Source organism: Polyodon spathula, chromosome 9, assembly GCF_017654505.1.
Source record: "Polyodon spathula isolate WHYD16114869_AA chromosome 9, ASM1765450v1, whole genome shotgun sequence".
Taxonomy (NCBI): Eukaryota; Metazoa; Chordata; class Actinopteri; order Acipenseriformes; family Polyodontidae; genus Polyodon; species Polyodon spathula.
Genome location: NC_054542.1, coordinates 17,886,601 through 17,910,563, shown reverse-complemented (window position 1 = coordinate 17,910,563; position 23,963 = coordinate 17,886,601). Strand labels below are relative to the sequence as shown.

Genomic DNA, 23,963 nt, shown 5'->3' with positions numbered 1-23,963 from the left:
CTTTTGTTTAACGTGCTATTGTTCCTTAGCAACTGTGACACGTCACGTGTACATTGCATGGTTCCCCCTCCCCTCCCCAAGTAAACTTAAAAACAGTATCAGCAGCGCACTTACAGTGAGAAACAATTTTAATGAGAAATGGGTTGTTTTGTGAGAAAGGCAGAAAAATGTACAACGCAAGCTGAAGTGAAGGCAGAAGCAGTGGTTCCAGCAAAACGCAGAAGCCGAAAATATGACGAAGCATATTTAAAACTGGGCTTTACATGGAGCAGGTCCAGCAGTGCACCGAGCCTCAGTGTGTTTTATGCGGTGAAAGAATGGCAAACCACAGTATGCAGCCCTGCAAGCTATGCTTGCATCTCAAAACAAGATACCCCACCTTAATATCTAAACCCGTAAAGTACTTTCAGAGGAAGCTCAATGAGTTTCTTTCTTTATTTATTGCATTTATGTAGTGTTTTTTATAGAAAGTATCGCAAAGCACTGGACAGTACATAGCAGAAAAAAAAAGAACAAACCACAATACATTTGTATACAGCTGCCACAATCAGACCATTTAAATAACAGATTTAAATAACAGTATACACATAATAATACAAAAGCAGCAGTTATAAAGTTAGATTAAAACCGACTAAGATAAGAAAGTTAACAGGACAAAAAAAAAACACATTTTAGCTGCTTACATTTGTACTCTTTGAATTAATACTTGTGAAATTCATACTGCTCTATATTGAACAAATACCTTCTTTTTATTCATTTTTTGCAACATAGGATTTTCACTTTGTTATACTGTTTTAGTAAACTGGGGAGACGCAGTTATTTTTTTATAGCTCAGGGAGGCTCACTATGACAAAGTCTGAGAACCACTGTGCTAGACAAATGAGGAAGAATAATTATTTCTGTGAATCCCTACTTTGAGCAATCCCTGTTTATCAGTCTGTAACATGGTATACTGTTATGGTGTGGGTATCTGCTGAGAAATGTGAGAGACACAGAGGGTTTGTATTTGAAACACCGCTCAGGCGTCCAGGTTTTATTTATTTAAGCTGTTGATGTTGGTGGCCACCACTAGGGTACCAGCAAAGGTAGCCCTATGGCCGGAGGATATATACTTGGCAGTACATGAATAACAACAAGGAAAAACTAAACAAAACACAGTTCAAAAACAGCTAAGAAATAAAAGGTGGCCAAGCTCAGCCCGTGCACTACTTCCGCTACACAGGGATATCCCACACCAGGAAACTTTTTCCTAACATAAACTAAATAAACTGTGGTAGGATTAAAAATCCTCTAAAATAATCCCTACCATAGAGTCCACAATCCTGCTTAACCACACAGGGATCGTGCTGAAGCTCACCCTGGTTCTATACTCAGCTGTGAGGGTTCTCCTCCTTCACCTCCAGGCTGTGCAGACAAAGCACCAAACACACAAACAGCACAGCCCCAAAAAGAACAAACTGGCTTTTCGGGCTCTTTTTAAAGGCAAGTGAGCAGGGCTAATTTACTATAGATTGTTCAATTCTCGATGGCAACTTGCTGCACATTCCTTTTAAATTAGGCAAGAAGAGAGGTCTAACCACCCATACCGGTCATCCAATTAAACAAATTAAACCCATTTTATTTACAACCCAACCCAAAACCATATTTAATTTAGAAACACCAAAGCAAACCGTACTATTTACAGGGGCAGGCCTGCCACATAGTCTTTCACATCCGGCGATACTGAAGGAGCAAAGACAGTGATTAAATTCACGCTACAGTTCACCTGCCCTTTGTAACCAATGTGCCCTAAATGTAATGCAATGCCCTGTAAGCCAGGATTGTGATCCTATCTACTGTACTCCCTTCTACCTACACATTGGTCCAGATGGTAGTGATCTGAAAAACCCTGAGAATGCAACAGAAATGCAGTATGGTTTCACAATATGTCATTATGCAATTGCTGCCACTGTAAATGGAAATTTGTTTTTAAATTTGTACTTTTAAATGCTCTTCACACAAACTGTTAAATTATACTGGGCAGCAATAAAGCCCTTGAGAGAACAGTCATCGGGTCATTTCCGTTCTCAACCATTTGACAATGCACATTTCTCACGAATGAAGAATAATAACAACAAAAAAAGGAAATCTTCAACCACTGAAACAGAAAGAAGGAAATGTGTAAAGAGTGTTAAACTGAGAAATCAAAATACTCTCTCTGTCTGTTCTTGGTTTAAACAACTCAGGCCACTTAAGAAACATTGCCATCTCTGACAAACACCCCTTCAGGTTACTCAATTCAAAAGTTTTACTTCGCTGTCTAGAGAAATAAAGCTAGGGATTTATTTACATTGATATGTTTCTATTTAAGGATAAAAATATAAACAGTTACTTAAACCGGACAGATTCTTGGCTACACTGGTCATCACTGCACTGTGTAGTCAGAGTTCACAAAAATCATCCGTCTCATATTAGTAGTATCTTTGCAACGTTACATGCCATTTTTCTAGATTTGCTTACAGTTTGTTTTTCTTAGTCCACACAAAAGGAGTGCCAGTTTTAGTCACAATGGACAAGACAGCAAATCTGATAGACGTAAGGATCATAGTAGGAGCTTTGCTGGCCTGTTTCCATCTCACAATTCATAACTCTACAATATGTCACTAAAGTGAATAGCCATTGCAAAATTTCCAACCCCAAACTTTCCTTACTACTTACAGGTAGTAAAAGTAAAAGGATTGTCAAATATTCAAGCATTTCAATGCAAGTCTGACATATGTAAGAACTGGGCACCATTATATGTCATTGGTAGCCACAGATATTCAGGCCCAGATTTATAAAAGGATTGCACATGTTTTCCGTAAAACGGGCGCTGAGGGTTCTTAATTCTTGGATGGGATTTATAAAACACAAGCAATTAACACGTGATTTGCGGGGGCAATGTCTCTGTGTGCTTTAGCCCTTGATGCATATGTAATTCTGGGGCGTTTCTGAATGAAACCGCTAAAATTGGGAGGGGACTTTGCAAATGAGGTCTATTAAATATTCTGTCTAATTTATTAAAGGTGCCGGTAATTGTGGGCCTCCTATTTTCTTAATTATGTTAAGAACTCTGAAAAGCAGGTGTTAATTTGCTGCAGTCAGACAGTAGGCTCTGTAAAAGGCAAGGTGATGTGGGAGACTTGTCTGCAGCAAGAAGGAAACATTGTTTTCAAGGACAAAGAAACATTTAATAACATTTTGCAAAGAGTTAATTTTTTAACCCTTCTGATCAAGTCAGTTTGTAAATTGCGGTTTATAATACTGTATTGTTTTGTAAACTAAATTTTCAATACAGGTTTCATAGTTTACATGACAAAAAAGAACATCTACAAATAGAGAATATAGAATCCATGTAAGAAACAGGGTCTTAGAAGCACCTAAAAAGGTCACCCCACAATGGCAAAGCAAGGTTCTAACGAGAGTCTTTACTTGAGTGTAGGCATAATTATAAGAACGGTGGGGGAGATTAAGAAAAGGTGGAACGATATTCCGAGGAGCACTAAAGAAAAAGTCTCATATACATGTAATACAATGAGGGCTCTTCCACTGTTATTTTAGTAATACCTACAGAATTAATGTTTTGTAATTTGGCATTCTGGTATTTAAGAATACTGGTTCAGGCAGTATTGTTAAATTCAAGTTTGAAGGAAAACGGTAAAAAAAAAAATGTACAAAGGGACAGATTACATAGTTAGTTTGTAGCTAGAGCAAATACAGTACAGCTGGTTGTAGGCACATCAGAATAATGTAAGTATATTATAGACCATACAGCTATGCTTTAAAATCATACATAAAGTCAGAAATACAGACATACATAAGCAATAGGAGAGTTGTAACTGCATAAGAATTTAAGAAGATAAAAGTTTTAGATAGACTGTATGAAGCTGCACGGAGTTATTGTTGTTGAACATTTTGCTTTACAGCATATTGTTTCTGAAGTTTGAAAAGTCTATACGCTTGGAATTATTCTATACGAAATAAGAAGTTGAACTAATATTTTTGAAGCACAGTAACTTGATGATGTGTCATAATGTAGAAGCAACCTAAACTACAAATTCTGAAGTGGTACATTTGTTTAATAAGAAGCCACCTCACATTCCATATTTTATTCATGTGTCCTGGTAATATATTTTGAGTTTGTAACACATCTTCATGTGTTACAAGTACTGCATGTACCAAAATCTCCACTTCCACATGGGTCAATTTCATTTTTCGCTTCCGAGCATCATCACCATGGCTAGTACCAGGCTGAGGTCTTTGTATGGCATTCATTTTCTTTTGGAATGTGTAGCCTACACACACAGGGTTGACCCAAACCCGTTATTTATTGTGAGAGGTGTGTAATTCTCCACCGCTAATTGCGGTGAGGGGTATTTAAATTGTTTGATTGTGGAATGGCCTACTTCACCTAATTAGTCTTATAAAATAGGTCGTTATTTTGACACTGAGTGCGGTCCTACCGAACATGCACATTACATGGCTTTTTGCGGTCAGTTTTTCCCCTTTATAAATTCGGGCCTCTGTGTTTAGCTGAAAGCTCAAAGTTGTCTTGTTCCTTGATGACAAATCAGAATTTGGCCAATTGTTTACAGCCCATGCAGGCAACTAATTGATGTGCAAGCAAAGTCATAAGTGAACTTACGTTATTTTGCTTTGCTGGTAAGTTTTCAACAAATGTAATTTAGAACGCAAGGTTCAGAAGACACTTATTATTTACTATTTATGTTATTTTATGAAAATACATGAAAAAAGTCAGTCCAATGTCTCAATATGCTTAAATATAACAACAAACTTCAGTGTAAATGAATAAACCCAGCATTGGAAGAACAGAACCCTGAACAATTGTAAACATCATAACTGCTGAAATCTAAAAACAAACCATTAAAACAAAATGACAAGATACATGAAAATGTCAGTGTGACACACAGCCAGCCAGATGGACAGACAGATAGCCTCTAAATATTAACATAGTGATAAAGATCCGCTTTAGGATTTAAAACAAACAATAAAAATTGCCAGAAATGTTGCCTCTAAGTGAGTTCAAGTTCGGCTTACTTGGTCCTTTACCACTGTAATCTCACCAGAGTTCATTTGCTTTCACACTGCAATTTTTGCAAGTGAACCTGATCATTCATACAACACCAAAATGCTGACTGGCTGTTGATGCCCAGACAGCTGTTCAATACAGAAAATGTATATATTGTGTATATAATAAACATGGAAGGGCTTGCTGTACTAGCTATGTTTTCTCTCTGATTTATTTGCCATCTGCTATGGCAGCAAGAAATTTAGGTTATAAATAGAGGTCAATCATAATTTTACATTTTAATAAAATAAACAGTGAACTGGCGTTTGCAAACAGTTTCCATTTAACTTAAACATATCTAAAATGAAAACACTCCAAAAAATGTTTTTAAATGTTTAAAAAGGCTTTTTAACACACCGGAATTAGCTTCTTGTTTGGCAGGCCGCCATCTTGTTTTTTTTTTTTTTTTTTTAAGTGCCTGTCAGTCCTAAGCTTTCATAATAAACATCGAACATTTATTTTTATTAAATCAGTTATACATTTAAAAAAAAGAAAAAAAACTTTACTCTGAAGTGATTGGCAGTTTAAAATGGGAGGATCTAAGTTTCATGCAAAGAAGCAGTCCTCTTAAAAAATGAAAATGTCTGACATGTGGGGTGTTGTCATCGGGTAGGTGTGGCACCAGTGCAGCCGCAGGTGAGCCACGTCAGCTGTGCACTAAGTCCGCCCAGCAATTATGTAAATGAGTCATTTTTAAAGCACTATGATTTATCAACTGTAGCGAACCTAGTTATTCTTGGCTTGGCTTACACAAGAGGGCATATTTAACTTGGTAAAATAATAAAAAAAAAAAAAAAAATATATATATATATATATATATATATATATATATATATATATATATATATATATATATATATATATATATATATATATACAGTACTGTGCAAAAGTTTTAGGCAGGTGTGAAAAAATGCTGTAAAGTAAGAATGCTTTCAAAAATAGACATGTTAATAGTTTATATTTATCAACTAACAAAATGCAAAGTGAGTGAACAGAAGAAAAATCTACATCAAATCAATATTTGGTGTGACCACCCTTTGCCTTCAAAACAGCATCAATTCTTCTAGGTACACTTGCACACAGTTTATCGGCAGGTTAGGGTTTGGCCCAAACATCTTGGAGAACTAACCACAGTAAGATAAAAGGGTAAAATAAAAAGGGTAAAATAAAAATAAAAATCTTATTTTGTGGGGTTGGCTTTTTATTTTAAGAAATTATGATATTTTTTAATATGGCACGTTTCGTTGTGTTGCGATTTTATTATATATATATATATATATAATATATATATATATATATATATATATATATATATATATATATATATATATATTTTTTTTTTTACGTGTTACTTATATAAATTGTTTGGTTTCTCTCTCTCTCTGCCTTGACACACTTTTGTCTGAAACGGCTCCTCATATGGGAAACTGTGTATTTATGTCTACTTTCTTTTAATAACTTAGCACATGTCCGACGGCTAAAATATTCAGTTAGTAATGTGATTGGTTTCACACTGCCTGAAAAAGTGTGAAACCAATCACATTGAACTGTAAACAAATTAGAGTCCCCCATGAATGGAGACGGACCACCTTTTCAAGTGAATCCGAGTCCCTCCATATTTTTGACATTTCACACCTGCCAAAACTAACTGAACTGGGATGTTAACAGAACGATAGTGCAAATTATTAAATCTAATTAGGCATGAAAGGCCCCTAAGAATGCTTAAAACCTTGTATTTAAGAACACATTTCACTAAATAACACCTTTTTTAAAATAAAATTATATGAAGATAACGACAGTTCCATTGTTGGCTATTAAAAATAGGCAAAATGGATCAAGGTCTGTTTGAGAATAACACAGATAATTTGGAAATACATATTAAAATAGTCTTAACAAACATTCAGTATACAATTTACCAATATCAGTACAATTCAGAAGGACATCTAACTTCACATGCTTAGACACTAGTGGGACCCTGACCTTTTCATGTAAGCATTATAAAAACAAAATCACAGTATCCACCACTTACACCCTGCAAGGTTATTTCAGGTAGCTGTTTATATCAAACAAATAGTATCTGCCATTCCCATTCCCATTGATTTCAATAAAAAGGCATCGTTTATACCATGTTAAGCATGCCGTATATTTCGGGCAAACTCAGCTGTTTGGATCTCATTATGTGCCGTTCAGATTTAAAAAACAAAACACACTGCTTATTACTGTAGTAATTTCACCTTGTTTACTTGCCACTCAAATAGATTTCAATACAAAAGGCAGCACTTTACTGTAGTAAAAGCTTGACTGATCGGTCAATCAACTGTTTGCACCTCGTTACTGAGCGATTACCCCTGTACTGTACCTTGGCTATTTAATCCCTGTACGCAGTGTCAGGTTTACAGTTTGAAAAAACAGCACTGACTGCAACAGCAAGCATGTCTGGAAAGAGAAAAGCGATGAGCATCAGCACAAAAATTCAATGTAAATAAAACATCTGTGTTAGATACTGTGCGCTTGCTAAACCAGGCTTGGAACTCTGTCAATCAACAAACAATGCAACGTTGCTTCAAAAAAAGCTGAGGTTTCTATAGCTGAAGAGGTAGAGTGCTGACGAAAATACAACCTAAACTGAAACTCTGACAACACCAGAGGGATGTCAGAGGAAGAATTCTCAACTGTGTCACCTTAGCGCCAAGGACGCTCTGCCTGAAACAGACACCGATGACGTAAGCGTGTGTGTTGCGCTTATAACACTGCTAATAAGGAGCAGCATCTGGATATAGAGCTGAATTGGGATTTTTTGGAAAACGCTGACAAGGTTTGCCGTCCATACTTGTATGTTTAAAATTTAGACACTTCACAAGGCCAGTGAATACACAACTTCAAAATGGAAGCCACATTTTGTGGAGATGATTAAAACTGTACAGCATCCAATGATGTCATTATCACTACTTGCTGCACTTATTCACTTTGTGACTAATTGGAATTTGACAGTGCTATCAAAAAACTAAAGAATGTGCAAACTTTACATAAGTTGGCTTAGCGCTTGTTAAGTGTAATATATGTATGTTCAGACATATGTAGGGCCACCTCCACTATATTCCTATCACTGTGTTAAGCATCCCCAGATACTGTAGATGAACAGCTATGCATTCGCAGGGTGGGACACTCAATTGTAAGATATACAGAAACCTGGAGGTTGCTTAAAACCCAGGATCTTACAGGATCTTCTGCACTAACCCTCTTGTCACCACATCGCCTGACCCCTTTTCAAAAGTTCTTCCAAGAATTTACTTAAAAGGCTGGTCATTAAAATGACTAATGTGGTATCCAATATATATTTTTTGGCATATTTTCTTGGACAAAAGCACCCTGGAGATCAACAACTCAAACATTCACTTATCTGTCATAGCCACTAAAAGTCGAACACTTTGAATACTTTTGCAAGGCACTGTATATATAATGCACAGTAGAGTTAGTGAAAACCACACGCTGTGCTCTTTGTGAGGCTGACACATCTGCTGATCACTAACTTGTACAAAGGTAAGAACGGCTCATTATTTTTGGGGGGAGGATACATCTATTATATGGTAATGTTTTTTGCATATGACCAATCCACCAAAATACAAATATTGCTGAGTTTTCTTTTTACTTTTAGATTAACAGTAAAACAGGAATGTTTTATATTGATACTCATTGCACATACACAAACCATAGTATTCTTCTAATACCAACATTATCTCATACACTAACGCTCACCGTGGCTGAGGTACACTGCAGCAAACGGTAGTTTTCAACCTTACTTTCAACCAGTGAGTTACAAAAACAATTTTCAGGGTTCTTGGTTATTCATGTGTACAAATAGTGCAATTGCTGTTTTGGCTTTTCATAATTCTTTTGAGGTGAAATCAGTACTCACTTGAGCCCTTTATGGGAAAACTATTACTCACCGGCCAAGTTTTCCCTACCATATCCTGCTGAGTGCCGAACACTGGAAAAGTACTGTATTTCTCTAATGTACATGTTCGACTTTTAGTGGCTATGACAGATAAGTGAATGTTTGAGTTGTTGATCTCCAGGGTGCTTTTGTCCAAGAAAATATGCCAAAAAATATATATTGGATACCACATTAGTCATTTTAATGACCAGCCTTTTAAGTAAATTCTTGGAAGAACTTTTGAAAAGGGGTCAGGCGATGTGGTGACAAGAGGGTTAGTGCAGAAGATCCTGTAAGATCCTGGGTTTTAAGCAACCTCCAGGTTTCTGTATATCTTACAATTGAGTGTCCCACCCTGCGAATGCATAGCTGTTCATCTACAGTATCTGGGGATGCTTAACACAGTGATAGGAATATAGTGGAGGTGGCCCTACATATGTCTGAACATACATATATTACACTTAACAAGCGCTAAGCCAACTTATGTAAAGTTTGCACATTCTTTAGTTTTTTGATAGCACTGTCAAATTCCAATTAGTCACAAAGTGAATAAGTGCAGCAAGTAGTGATAATGACATCATTGGATGTTGTACAGTTTTAATCATCTCCACAAAATGTGGCTTCCATTTTGAAGTTGTGTATTCACTGGCCTTGTGAAGTGTCTAAATTTTAAACATACAAGTATGGACGGCAAACCTTGTCAGCGTTTTCCAAAAAATCCCAATTCAGCTCTATATCCGGATGCTGCTCCTTATTAGCAGTGTTATAAGCGCAACACACACGCTTACGTCATCGGTGTCTGTTTCAGGCAGAGCGTCCTTGGCGCTAAGGTGACACAGTTGAGAATTCTTCCTCTGACATCCCTCTGGTGTTGTCAGAGTTTCAGTTTAGGTTGTATTTTCATCAGCACTCTACCTCTTCAGCTATAGAAACCTCAGCTTTTTTTGAAGCAACGTTGCGTTGTTTGTTGATTGACAGAGTTCCAAGCCTGGTTTAGCAAGCGCACAGTATCTAACACAGATGTTTTATTTACATTGAATTTTCGTGCTGATGCTCATTGCTTTTCTCTTTCCAGACATGCTTGCTGTTGCAGTCAGTGCTCTTTTTTCAAACTGTAAACCTGACACTGCGTACAGGGATTAAATAGCCAAGGTACAGTACAGGGGTAATCGCTCAGTAATGAAGTGTAAGCAGCAGACTGATTGATCTGTCAAGCTTTTACTACAGTAAAGTGCTGCCTTTTGTATTGAAATCTATTTGAGTGGCAAGTAAACAAGGTGAAATTACTACAGTAATAAGCAGTGTGTTTTGTTTTTTAAATCTGAACGGCACATAATGAGATCCAAACAGCTGAGTTTGCCCGAAATATACGGCATGCTTAACATGGTATAAACTATGCCTTTTTATTGATATCAATGGGATTGGGAATGGCAGATACTATTTGTTTGGTATAAACAGCTGCCCGAAATAACCTTGCAGGGTGTAAGTGGTGGATACTGTGATTTTGTTTTTATAATGCTTACATGAAAAGGTCAGGGTCCCACTAGTGTCTCAGCATGTGAAGTTAGATGTCCTTCTGAATTGTACTGATATTGGTAAATTGTATACTAAATGTTTGTTAAGACTATTTTAGTATGTATTTCCAAATTAGCTGTGTTATTCTCAAACAGACCTTGATCCATTTTGCCTATTTTTAATAGCCAACAATGGAACTGTCGTTATCTTCATATAATTTTATTTTAAAAAAGGTGTTATTCAGTGAAATGTGTTCTTAAATACAAGGTTTTAAGCATTCTTAGGGCCCTTTCATGCCTAGTTAGATTTAATAATTTGCACTAGAGTTCTGTTAACATCCAAGTTCAGTTAGTTTTGGCAGGTGTGAAATGTCAAAAATATGGAGGGACTCGGATTCACTTGAAAAGGTGGTCCGTCTCCATTCAGGGGGGACTCTAATTGAATGGTTCACAGGTGGAGGCCAACGGTAAGGTAATTGTGTCCTCTTTAGGGCAATTTCTTTCATCGGTGCAAACTGGGAACTTCAATAGCACAGGGATTGAATACTTATGCAAGCAAGATATTTCAGTTTTTTATTTTTCTTAAAAATATTTCCCAACATAAAACCAATGTCACCTTACAATAATTGATTCCGAGTTTCAGTGTTTTAAAAAAAAAAAAAAATTAACAGAATGAAATTTCAATTTACCATTTGTAATTCAGTAATATGAGAGAATTGGTCAGGGGTCTGAATACTTTTGCAAGGCACTGTATATATATATATTTTTGTTCAATCTGTAAATATCAGGACTTTCTTCCTATGCACCAGGATGCAGGATATACAGGGACTGTTGGCATGTATGCATAACAGTGTATAATACATTTTAGAGGTCTAATCGGGCCTAAATTTAAAACCAGAGCCGAACCTGACCCAAGACCGAGATCTTTGTAATATTTGCATTCCTGACCCGACCATCTCCACAAATATCATAATTCCAAACCTATGCTACTGAAACGTACCTTCTGTATAGTTATTCCCAATTTCCATTTAAAACGTAAATAGATTAAGAAAACATCACTCTCAATTAATCATATCTCATTTACTTCCTTTCCTAATAATCCAACACTGTGTGATTTAAAAAAAAGACAACAGCAGGCTTCTTCAAAACTTTGTCACCATAAATAAACACACATAAGATACTCTTCCAAATTTGCATCATTTTGGACAAGGTAAGTCATGTATGACGACTGACTTGGCCCAGCTAGGATGAATACATCCCTTTTCAGTATGACACCGCAGAAATGAATTCCTGTCTTTCTGTATATTTCAGTAATATTTTGCTAGATTTGCATTGTACAAAGCCACATGGGCTTGTATTATTGCTGAATACAACAATGTCATAATTTTTCACACATTCTCCTGTTGATAGTTTTTCTTTTTTACTCAATCAGCCTCAATATTTTTAATGTAGAGAATCTCCCCTTCGTGCAAATTTTTGGTTAACCGACGCGCATGCTACAAGAAGTCCTTGCCACTCACGTGAGATTTTTTAGACAGGCAAAAAAATAAGAAGGAAGTGAGTTTTAAGATGCACTTGCACACAGAAAAAAAAAAAATACTAACCTAAGATTAAAAACGGCATAATCCACTCACTGATAAAACATTGACCCAACCCGACCCGATATGATGACCAAACACAGTATCTGCACAATAATTTAATTACATGCATATATTTGTACAGAGCAGAAGCTACATTAATAGTGTTATCCTGTATGTTGTAACATGGAAAAGAGACATAACAGCAGATATTATTCTGCTTGGTTTAAATGATCTGTTTACAGCGCACGTTCCGTACACTTGAGTGACTAATTTCACAAATCTCCTATCCGCTGTTCAGTAATAATGATTAGCAGAGTAAGTGGGAGCAAGTGGTAATGTCATCTGAAGTTGCACATTCTTGAGAAAATGGTTAAATTAACCAACAAAAATTTCCCCATCAAAAAACAGCTGACAGCTGACAGGGAAAAAAAAAAAAAAAACCGGACACACCCAAGATAATAAACGCAACAAAAGCTGGTTAAATAGATAGTTCAATAAAAGATTTCAAAGAACTAATAGCTGAGCAAATGTATGAGGGTAAAGAGAAGTAGCGGAAGGTAATGGGAAGCATAGAAAGAGGGGACTTTTTGATGAAAAATCAGGTTGGTTTGGGGCAGGAAATTCCGCTGCAAACAGCTGGGATATTTATCAAATGTCAAAAGGGCAGGCCTAGTTAGCAAATATTGTGGGAGAGGGGTTAGAAAGATTGGGGAACAGACAGATGAATGCAAATGAAGGAATTAGACTCCAGGATACAGCTATATATGAGCTAATGGATGGGACTGAGGGAGCCCTGCACAATCTGACGAAAGCAATAGATTGCAGAATATTTGCAGGTGATATTTTAAATACAATGAAGGAAGAAATAATGGCTATCAGGCTAAGAGTGGTACCATAACATGCACAGGAGGAACTCAGGCTGAGGTTGGCAATGTTCCACCCCGATCAGACCGACCTCCTGGGAGCTAGTTTAGTGTGGCCAAAGGAAAATGGCAGGGAACCACCTGGTCACATTGGATTTTATCTCTCAATACCATACTCCGACCCTAATAATCAGAACAGAGACAGCTTGAAAATCAGACCAATAGGAGTACTACACACCGAGACAGTGATAGTCTGGGAAAAAAAGACGTGGAAAGTTCAACTTGGGAACTGGAACGGTGTGGTGCATAAAGCATGCTGTTATGAAACAAATAGTCATATTGTGTGCCGGTGTCCTGCAATCACTGGAATCAATATAAATATAAGCAATGAATTAGAGGTACCTCAACTAGAGGGGTGGAAGAAAGTAGTACAGGTTGGGAAATACCAATGGTGTAAGTGTAAGGTTTAACTTGCCAGACTTCTCCAGGATTTTGTTTTGCTCCAACACATGTAGTTCGGATTCGAGATATATATATACCCGAACCTGAGGCCGAGGAGTTCCAAATTACCACTTGGTGGGATGAGTCTTACCTAGACTCATATTCGGTCATTTTCTTACAAGTGCATAAATTGGTTAAAATTGACCTACACAGAGTGGAAGAGAAACTGCTCAAAGCTAAAGACATAGTTAATTTGGCACAATTAAGAGCCACTGTACTGAAACGTTATGGGTGGTCAGGGCAGGCGTTGGGGAAGACCTTTTGGGATTATATTGTATTACTAATACTGTTGGTGGTAATAGCATTGGTCCTGTGGAATAGTATCCAGTGCTTTTGGTGGAAAAGACAACGCCAACATTTAGAAATGACCATTGGCAGATGGGAAAATGTAAACTTACTGGGAGCTGCCTCAAATAAGAGATAAGACGCTCGGGATAACTAACACATCTGTGCAGTGATATTAATTGTATTAACTGTATGGTTTTCTCTTTACATTGTGTGAAGAAATATTGTGTTATAATATGTTTTGTTTTGTTTTGTTTTTGCTTATGTCATACTTACATGAAGAAACAGCAAAGGCACAGTAGATAACTTCACATAATATAGACTTAGAAAGAGAGGAACATGTTTTACTGTAGTATATTATACTAACACATTACTTGGTGCGACTGCTCAAAACCAGTGAAGAGGCCATCTGAAGGCAAGAGATCACGTGAGCAACTTGGTTGTAGCGGATCACCCCCCTCCATCTTTAATTTAAAAAAAGTCGAGAATGTTGTAACATGAAAAAGAGATAACAGCAGATATTATTCTGCTTGGTTTAAATGATCTGTTTACAGCACACATTTGTACACTTGAGTGCAGAGGAAGTGGGAGCAAGTGGTAATGTCATCTGAAGTTGCATATTCTTGAGAGGTTGGTTAAATTAACCAATAGCACCTTCCCAAACGAACAACAGCTGGCAGCTGACGGAAAAAAAAACTGACACACCCAAGATAATAAACAAATGAACAGTTGGTTAACATAAATGGTAACATCTTGCTGATGAGCCATTTACAAGGCTACCTCAAACACATATCCTCACATCTTTTGAACACGTCTCAATTGGGGTACACAAATTTCTGTGTATGTGTGTGCATTAAGAAACCTGAACTTTTCTGTTCCTTCATGTTTAAGTATCTCACTCAGATCATGCAACAACATGGGTGGACATTCTTAACCATTTTACAAATCTCTTGTTATAGTAAGAAGGAATAAATCCTTAACTATTTCTCCCCCTGTAATCTCATACACCTCCAACACCATGTCTGTCTGGGGAAACAGGATAAGATGTGGTTACTTTGAATTTCAAAGGATCCGTTGAAATTCAGGCTTTTGTTGGGTGGGGCCACGTGAAAATACCAACACTCATTAACAGGTCGCTTTACCACTGGTTACGCACCAGAAACGGGAGAGGAAACGCCCTGTGTTAAGGGGGTATTTAACACCTTGTAAAGTCATAAGAATTTGATAATCTGTCTGTTCTGTACTTGGGACATGACTCCCTGCATGTATTATAATAAATCTATTATTAATTTAAGAAAAGGCCTTTGTGCATTTTCTTAAGAAACACTGGAACTCACTTTTTAAAGCAACATCACTGTATTTAAGTTGTAAAAACATAAAAGTGTAATTTAGCATTTTTTTTTTTTTTTTTTTTTTGCTTGGATCCTTTTTTCTGTTCATAATTCCCTGGGTGTACATACTGTACAAGATAAAATATGTCCTGTTCCTTGTATGTATTACTTTGTGACAGTTTAACTGTTTTCCATTAATCATCATGGTTGATGAGAATAAGGGAGGACTGAAAAAGATAGTTCAGAGTGGTTGCAACAGATGCATCCCAAGCTGTATCCTGTGCCTATTCTTGTGTACTAGTATTTTGGTAAGAAAACTATATTGTACCAGTACTTACTGACCTTTCTAGCTTTGAAAGACTTGAAATGTTCACACCCACATAGGAAGATATCTCACTGGAGGATGCTGGGCAATTCCATGAAAATTGCATTTTTGTTACACTGTGACCAAACTGAAATTTCCATCAAATTTATAAGTACATTACTACCCTACCAAAATACCCCTTTAGCACAGAACTACCATAGCTGTAAATAAAACCGGTATAGATACCATGAAAAAGTAAATCACTCGATTCTGGTCTATTATTCAATATTTTCCCGGTACTATTTTCTAGAAAATGCACAATATTTTGATTAAAATGCTGCTTTATTTTGTCTCGGACATAAGCAGCTCTACACTGTATATACTACTAGGACACAGCAGACGTTTAGACGTCAGGTGATCAAATAACATTGAAACGTGTTCTCTGTCACTTCACAAACACATTATCACCTGATTATGTTAGCCAATCAAAGTCTGACTATTGTGGCAATTGCTGGGCGTAGTAACTACTAGCTTGATCAAAAAACTAAATTGAAAATACTTATATATATATATATATATATATATATATATATATATATAATATATATATATATATATATATATATACGAAAATATAATATTTTTAGTGGGTGAGGAATGGAGAGAAAAATCAAAACGTAAATCAGTTTATGAACATTCAAAGAAAACTGATGTTTCGAAGTGTACAAAAAGCAAAAATAGCATGCACAGCGCTGCAAATACTGCTGCATTGAGGTACATGTTCACGCTGACAATAAAAGAACATACTGAAAAATAAGCGACGCATTAAACTAAAACAAGAAAGTGAACTAAGAAACAAGCAATCCATGTATGCTGCTTTTACACATGCTTTAATAAAAATAAAGCGTTAATGACTGTTAATTAGTTTGTCAGAGCGCTGTGCTTTGCTGGACAGCCACTGTTTATTGCAGTGGTATGTATTGCTGTATCGGTGACTTCGTGCAACAGTACTGTCTGTAGTAAACACTGCCTAACGCCGACAATCTTAATAGTAAATATTTTACAGAAAATAGTGATTCTTTAGCTGTCACTTTGCTTTTTTTATGATTTCAAGGCGTAAATCTGGCTTGTTTTGTGCCGATGTCATGTGCATACCTCCTTTAACTTGGGAAAATCTTGCTTCGACTTGCACAGATTCTGCTTCGTCATACATGCCAGGGACATTATTAATCAGAAACCAGATACTACTCATCATATTCCACATGTAAGGTGTTTGTTGCTGTTGCTGTTTTGTTTTTTTTCTGAGATTTTCCCCCCCCGATTCTTACAGATGTTTCAATTAAAACTATTTTGTACCGATTGTATCCCTATTTTAATATATGTAAAATAAACGCTATAGGTTTAGGTTATTAAAGTTACTGTAACAGCGTGAGTTTACCACATTCTTTACTACATTCTCCAATACGATTAAATTCAGTGCACACTTTTAGAGAGTAGGGTCGGAACAATAATCAACCATCACGTTGTTGATCTTTTTTGTGCCTCGGTAGTCTACAATGAAAACTGTCTGTTTTGAGGGGTTAGTTTCACTGCTAAGTCACAACACACTTACTGTACGCTCATTTTTGTAAGTACTCTGTAATGAATTACCTGTTTCATTGCGTTAAAATCAACTCGTTACCATCGCTCCACATTGAATTATTCTGTATTAATATTACAAGACAAGCTTTGCTTTACTGTACTCTGTACTGCTGAACATACAGAAAGCCCCTCCCAGGAAACACTTTCCCAGTGGTAAATATTCCACAGGCACAACACAAACAGAGCGAGCAGACCAAACATAAGAAATATCCTATTTATATCCTATCAACGTCAAAAGTGAAATAAAAGCTAAAATAGACTTACATCCCAAGGTGTCATTGCTGCTTCTGTTCCTGGAAGCTGTCGAAAAGTTAAAGCCGTGCTGTGGGGATCACTGTTTTGCAATTTCCTTAGTAACTCTGGAACTCGTCCAAGCAATCGCTGACTAACTGTTTTTTGAGGATCGTGCGCATGGAAACATACAGTATGTGCACATGCCTCCAATCCACTGATTGATTTTTTTTTTTTTTTTTTTTTTTTTTTTGGGGGGGGGGGGGGGGTTTTTTTTTTATATTATTATTATTATTATTATTATTATTATTATTATTATTATTATTTTACTTACCGGTGTTGTGTTTGAATGGTACGCGTACAAAAACTTGAAACGTGTAATGTCCATAAAGCGATACATTGTCACAACTTGAAACTTGGTACACTGTCAGATTTTGGTACTGGTGAAGTCAGTTTGCGATCTGATGGGTGTTTCCCTATTTGTCAACGCAGATGTAATTTACCATAAATTAACGTTATTTTTTGTGCAAAGTACTGGAAACAGGCAACCAATTTCTCAAAAAAGCAAAAAAAAAAAATCACGACGAACAAGACAAAATTAAAAGTCTACCGCAAAGTTGCACAATTAGTTAAAAAATGTAAAAGCTTTGTTTTTTATAGTGGCTGCTATTTTCTACTTTCCTTTTGGGAAAATATATCAATACTTGTTACATTAACAACGATGTAAAGACTTTTTCTGGGGGTTCAATTTAAACCCTAAACAGTGTACCAGATTTCAAAGTACCACATTTTCCCTTCCTTTTTTCTTAGCTAAGTAGTAGTTTAGGCATTGTTTTAGGCGTGCACGAGCAAGCGCTGAGCCCGCGTACCCTTTTTACGACGTACCATGACAATAAGACACCACGATTTGTTGTTTGTTTACAAAAATATTGTATATATTCCTGAAGTTAGACTGAAGGGGGAGGGGGCTGTGGCAAAAGAATCGTTTTTTATACTAGGATATATAAAACTTTAATACTAGTTAACAGCAAACGATGTGCTCGTTCGCGACTTAAGCATAATGAAACAATGCTGTAAGTCAAGTGTTTGTGGCCTGTTATTCTGTGGTGGCTAAGACCACCGCCAAATTTTTTTGGAAAACCCATATATAAGGACTTCAATCTTAATGCCCCCTCCCCGATCCCGTTTAACAATATTGCATATGAGCCTCATTTATATTTTGAAATTCAAATTGTCGTTTTTGCTACACAGGTGTATGGATGATTTTTATTCAAACACCGGCCTAATCCACGCCCAGTTTTGCATGGAAACCCGCATTTCACGTGTAAATGTTAATGAGCATGTTTATTCTTAACTATAAATATTGCAAGGGAGCAGGTCAGTTGTTACTGTGGATTCCAAGACAGCAGAAAGTAGTGGCTATGGGCGATTTTATGGTTAGCAGTGGTGTAGTTCACCTTAATGATAATGCAGGCGGCTTTTTTTATTATTGTTTTTTGCTGTGTACACTATCATGCTGTATATACCTAAATGTTCTGACGTTTTTCATGTGGAATACTAATCGTTTATAGTGAACGTTAACTCCGCCGTGTTCCCATCCTTTTTTGAACACACACATGTCCTTAAAGACACAGCGTGAACTCTAAAAATATCAATAACTGAATTAATTCCCATCCTTTTTTTGATCCCAGCTATGTCCAAAGACAACGCGTGTCTGCCCTCCACGTTAATAAATATAGTTGAACTGGATGTCATGAGCCACCTCGATCGCCCAAAACAGCGCAACAACATGGTTGTATAACCAACTAATAAAGTCTTGGTTTATTTTGTTTTGTTTGCATCATTAATATTTGACACAACAGTAAATCCAACACAATTTAAAAGAAAGGAGAGACTCTCTGACAGCACGAAACTCCTCAGAATGTTCCTGACCAATTGAAACTGGCGGCTGAGGTAACCTTCACAGTTGCCAAGTCCGCTTATAAAAAGCAGAATTGGGCTTATTTTTGAGAGTCACTGGTTGGAATTTGCATAAACACCTATACTGTAACATGTGATCGATTGTTTTGAAAGGTAGTGTCGTTTTATTTTCTCGTGAGACTTGGCAACACTAGTAACCTTTCGTCTGTCTCACAGCAGGCAGTGCCAATTTTGGGAACGAACTAATGCTGCACTTCAGTCTGTTTCACCAGTATCTGCCACCTCCCTTAAGTGTGGGATATACAGTGGCTATAGAAAGTCTACACACCCTTTCAAAATGTTCGCCTTTTGTTGCCTTATAGCCTGGAATTAAAATGCATTAAAATAGTTATTTTTTCGTTTATCTACACATCCTGCCCCACAACTTCCAAGTGAAAAAAAATATTCTAGAAATTTGTAGAAAATTAAAAGAAAAACTGAAATAGCTTGGTTGGATAAGTGTCCACCCCCCTTGTAATATCAATCCTAAATTAGCTCAGGTGTAACCAGTCGGCTTCAAAATCACACTCCAAGTTAAGTGGCCTCCACTTTTTGGCCTAAATGCAAGGCATTATGTTTGGCATGAACATGGTCTGCGGCGACTGCAGAGCGACGCGCAAGGAGGTGGCATGTGTGCTGCGTCTGGTGTGAACGGCCCTTTATGCATAGCTAATTTACATATCAACCCCCACCTTTCCCATTCAGTTGCATGACATCAGGTGAAAAGCCAGGTTTACTCGAGTAAAATGATTTCCATTACATGAGCGTAGATGTTGAACTTCATGCTGATTTGAACTCGGCTTTCACCAAGACAAGCACCAGCTAAGCCGTAGCTTTGCAGTAAACTAATATGATCCATTTGCATCTCCAACCATTTGCGTTGTTTTCCATCTGATGTAGATATCCTTCTGTCTGGTGTTGATGGCTAAAGTGTAATGCTGACTCCAGGGATCAGCTTATTTTGCCTCCCCAGCGCATCAACACACACAATGGCTGCGATGCTGGTTGCGGGGATCAACCCAGTGCGGTCTCCCCACCGCATCAGCATGACAACCATCTGGATTGAGCTAAGTAGAGTACATCTCTGGGGTCTTCAAGTGGACACCTTCCATCCTCTGTGTTTCGTTGACTAGCCTACAACACCTCAAGAGGGCTCAACAGTGATTCTGGCATCCCAGCATCACCCCCCTCCATCCCCCACTCTGCTCAGCCCAGCTTACATGCCTGTACATCAGCGTTGCTTTCTTTCTATTGTACTTGAGATCCCCATCCAGAATCTTTGCGTCTCAACCACAGCCAGTTGCTGCTCCTTTCTGCTGCTTCAGATAAGTCCTTCATTGTGCGACGCAACTCTTGGCCACTGAACCCTACGTCTCTGAGAAACCGGGTTGTAGAGTGTGCCACAAATCCTCGACAACCCACCTCTACTAGGTAAACTCGGACTCTCCATCCTCACTGTTCCGCTTCAACAGCTAGTTGAGCATACCAAAGTTTCTTCCTCTCATGCGCCTCATCCACAGCATCTTCTCATGGTACTGTTAACTCTACCAGATGAACAAGGAGTGCTGATCCAGACCACAAGACAATGTCTGGTTGAATGTTAGTGGTAGCAATCTCAGGTGGAAAAATAAGCCGTTGACCAACATCTGCCAGCATCTTCCAGTCTCTAGCAGCTTCCAGTTGTCCTCAGCGAGGCTTGATTTTAATACCTTTTCTTGGTGGTTGCTCTCCTGGATGGAGGAATATTGTCTTTTTTTGCGTAATGCTTTGATGGAACTGGTGGCAACTGAATTGAGCAAATAGAAACCCAAAAAAGCATTTTACACGAGAATTGTCTCAAGTTAAAAAGTAAATGTCTCGAGTTAAAAAGAAAAACTTGCATGGAAAGCCCATGATAGTCACTCTAGGCACATGCATTTAGTAACATACCCATAGTGTTACAACATCTCAGCACTGCTATTTTAATACCATCAACAATAAAGTCACCAACCAGTCTCTTCAAAGAAAAGCAACATGTTAAGGTTACACAATTATTAAAAAGCTCCCGAGTTCAACTTTTGGGATAGATACATTATCATTCTATTAATCATTTTACAAAAATGTAATTACATTTTATCTGCCGCCCACACAACCACATTTGTTTAACTCTGTAACATATAGGAAATGACTAAATGTACTGCAGACCACAGTGTACTACGACCACTGTTATACACTACTATTACAGTACATAAAGTCTTCAGGAGGTTTTTATCTGTTATCCAGTTTGTCTTGCTTAAGTAGCATGTCTTTGATACATATCCTCTGCCAAAGATAGAAATAACACATTTAAAAATGACTGACCTGGAATGATAATGTGTAATATGGATGTAATTGTGTCAGATTAAATTCTGGTGAAAGTATTCTAGAAATCACAAACCAGAAATCACATGGTACAGAAGTGGATACCAGAGACATTGTTACATACCGTTGTGATTCCAAATATCACATTGATTCCTCTAAATATGGAAATGTCACCGCTGTGCTACCATTCTACCAGTGGTTTATACCAGGGTCCTGTGACAGGGTGGAAAAACCCCATCTCTAGTTTGATGCCAGTCTTAATCATGGCACGTAAATATTGTATATTTTGTATTCTATTGTGTTTTTCTTGGCCCATTTCTGCTGGGGATTTCTTGATTGCTCAGCTTGATCAGCTCCCTGAGACAGTTAGATAGCTAACTGGTAGCCAATTAGTTAATTAAACTAATCCGCCTGGAATGCAAGTGGAAGCTGGAAGAATCAGTGAATTGCTGGTAAAAGTAAGGAAACATGTAGTTGTTTAAAACCCAGAAGAGGTATGTGCTTATTTCTTGGCCTGGGCTAAGGCCACTTTGTTTTATTGATTAAACATTTATTTTGGGGTTTTATGTGAATAAAAATTAGCTTAAAACACACTTATTTCTTGTTTGTTTGATCACTGCCTGTCTGACTACTCGGTCAGATCTCCACAGGTCCCAGAGCACAGAATACTGAACTATTGTAGTGTCACTGCAATGCCATTAAAGATCATGTTCACAGAAGAATATTCAAAGAAACAAATGGATATATACAAAGTCTTTCTCCCCGGGTTTAATTTTACAAGACCCAGGGTGGTACTATAGTTCATTTATATTGAACATGGTAATTGGTTGTCAGTTGACTTGCCAGACTTCTCCAGTCTTCTCTGGGCCTCTAGGTGGTGCTATCCCACTTCTAACACCAAATGTGGCAGGCTGGCGAGTGGATAGAGGCCCAGAGACAGACTGCAGTTCAAAAAAATATACTTTTATTATAAATAGATACAAAAATAAAAGGGCACAAGGGCCAAAACAAAGCAATTTAAACACAAAAAGAAAGACAAAAAGCAAAACTAACATAAATAACAATTTCCAGGCTGGGCAATGCCTTCACTGGATTTATCAAAATTCAAAAATTGCACACCAAAAACCACCAACCTGTTTCCTCAGCTCCCTCCTCCCAAATAAGAAGCAGAGGCCTCCTTTTATGTCAGGTGGCTGGGCGCTGATTGATCGTTAATTAACCTAATCAACCCCAGCCACCTGAACATAATAAACCCAGGTAGATAGGGGAAATTAACCCCATCCCTGCCAATTTAAAAAGGGCAGAGCTTCGCTCTGCCACATGGGGATTCAGGGAAAAAAAAAAATTGACTGTTAGTTTCTTTATTTACAGTATTGAAAAGTTTAATTAATAATATTATGAGGGTTATTTTAAAATTGATGGAACTGCAAATAAATCTGTTTTTTAAGCTTGAGACACAGAACATAAACATAACTTAAAATACAAAATCATAATAGTAATGAAAATTATAAAAGTGAACCTTCATCTCTATTTAGTATTAACATTAACTGTGGTTGCTGTTTGGGGCCTATGTGAAAAGAGTAACTGTAAGATGGATTCAACCCGGTACCAAAGTCCTTTATATACCAGGGTACCTGAAGCACAATGGTAAGGCAGTATGAAGAATTTGACGTAGGCAGCTGCCAGATCTGAAGCTGTTGTGGACTTCAATCTCCAGTGCCTTTCGCAATTTCACATTGAATAAAGAAAGAAAGACAGACTTTCCATAAAACACCAAGACTGCTAAGGACTGGAGAAGGTTATCTGAACAGGCAATAGTCCAAGTTTGAAATATCTGAGTTTTGTTAGTTACGACTGAAGTTTGAGGTTTTGTGGTGGTGTTTTAGTGCAGGTTCACATTGAAATTGTGCGGTATCTGAAATAGCCTGCGTGTACACTGCATTCTTATGCATTCTAAATGAGTCTGCACACAATGCTGAAAGTAGATTAGCAGGCTAGCCATTAGATATTTTTGGATTGAGAAGTTTATTTGTGGCAATACCGTACTTACAGTAACTTTAATTATTCTGAAATGCAAATAGAATCACATGTGGGGAAAGGTCTAGGACTGAAAGACCTATACCTTATAAAAAATGTAGCATTAATTTGAGCTATAGACCAAAATACATTAACATGTTCAAGTTATGAAGTAATAATGGAATAGCCAAGTCCTTAAAAGCTTGTTATCTGTTCCATTGTGGTTTACCCCACCCTCTTCACACTCCACCACAGAAGCTCTGGTTGCCATATTTTCATATAATCTTTTTTTTTTTAATGCAAGCAACTTTTTTTAAACCAACAACAGTCCAGGACAATTTCATTAATGTCAGA

The 23,963-nt window shown here is 37.3% G+C and overlaps 1 protein-coding gene across 1 annotated transcript in view; it reads right to left on the bottom strand.

Annotated features, from left to right (window-relative positions):
- The window catches only part of LOC121320452 (interleukin-1 receptor type 1-like), a 51,799-nt gene extending 34,337 nt beyond the window's left edge, over nt 1-17,462 (bottom strand). The window contains 1 exon segment of the mRNA XM_041258787.1: nt 17,328-17,462. The gene's annotated coding sequence lies outside the window, so the exon portion shown is untranslated.
- Nucleotides 17,463-23,963: the final 6,501 nt, after the last annotated feature.